Source organism: Etheostoma cragini, chromosome 16 (assembly GCF_013103735.1).
Source record: "Etheostoma cragini isolate CJK2018 chromosome 16, CSU_Ecrag_1.0, whole genome shotgun sequence".
Classification (NCBI taxonomy): Eukaryota; Metazoa; Chordata; class Actinopteri; order Perciformes; family Percidae; genus Etheostoma; species Etheostoma cragini.
The window spans coordinates 23,192,437-23,192,766 of record NC_048422.1 but is presented as its reverse complement, the minus strand read 5'-3'; the positions used below and the strand labels follow the sequence as shown (position 1 = coordinate 23,192,766).

Here is a 330-nt window from a genome sequence, read left to right as displayed (position 1 = left end):
AACTTGTTCTCTCTCTCTCTCTCTCTCTCTCTCTACAATCTGACAGAAAACAAAGAACTGTGAACTATAAAGTATTAAAGAACAAGAGGACGTCGCAGTCTGCATTTCTAGAGCAGCTTTTCCACGACCTCAGTCACAAAAAGTCTCCTTTAAAACTAGTTTACTAGAGGAGTACCTTAGTATTTAAAATAATGCAGTAATGAAAGGAAGTGTGCATTTAGTTTCCATGCTTATTTTGAAATGGCCACCATAACAGTGGAGTATGATCTTTGCCAAGTGCAAAGATAAATCGTTGACAGGGGGGGGGGGGGGGGGGGGGGGGGGGGGGGG

At 43.3% G+C, this 330-nt stretch overlaps 1 protein-coding gene across 1 annotated transcript in view; it reads right to left on the bottom strand.

Moving 5' to 3' along the window:
* Window positions 1-330, bottom strand: part of oclna (occludin a) — a 13,956-nt gene that overhangs the window by 5,592 nt on the left and 8,034 nt on the right. The window lies entirely within an intron of this gene.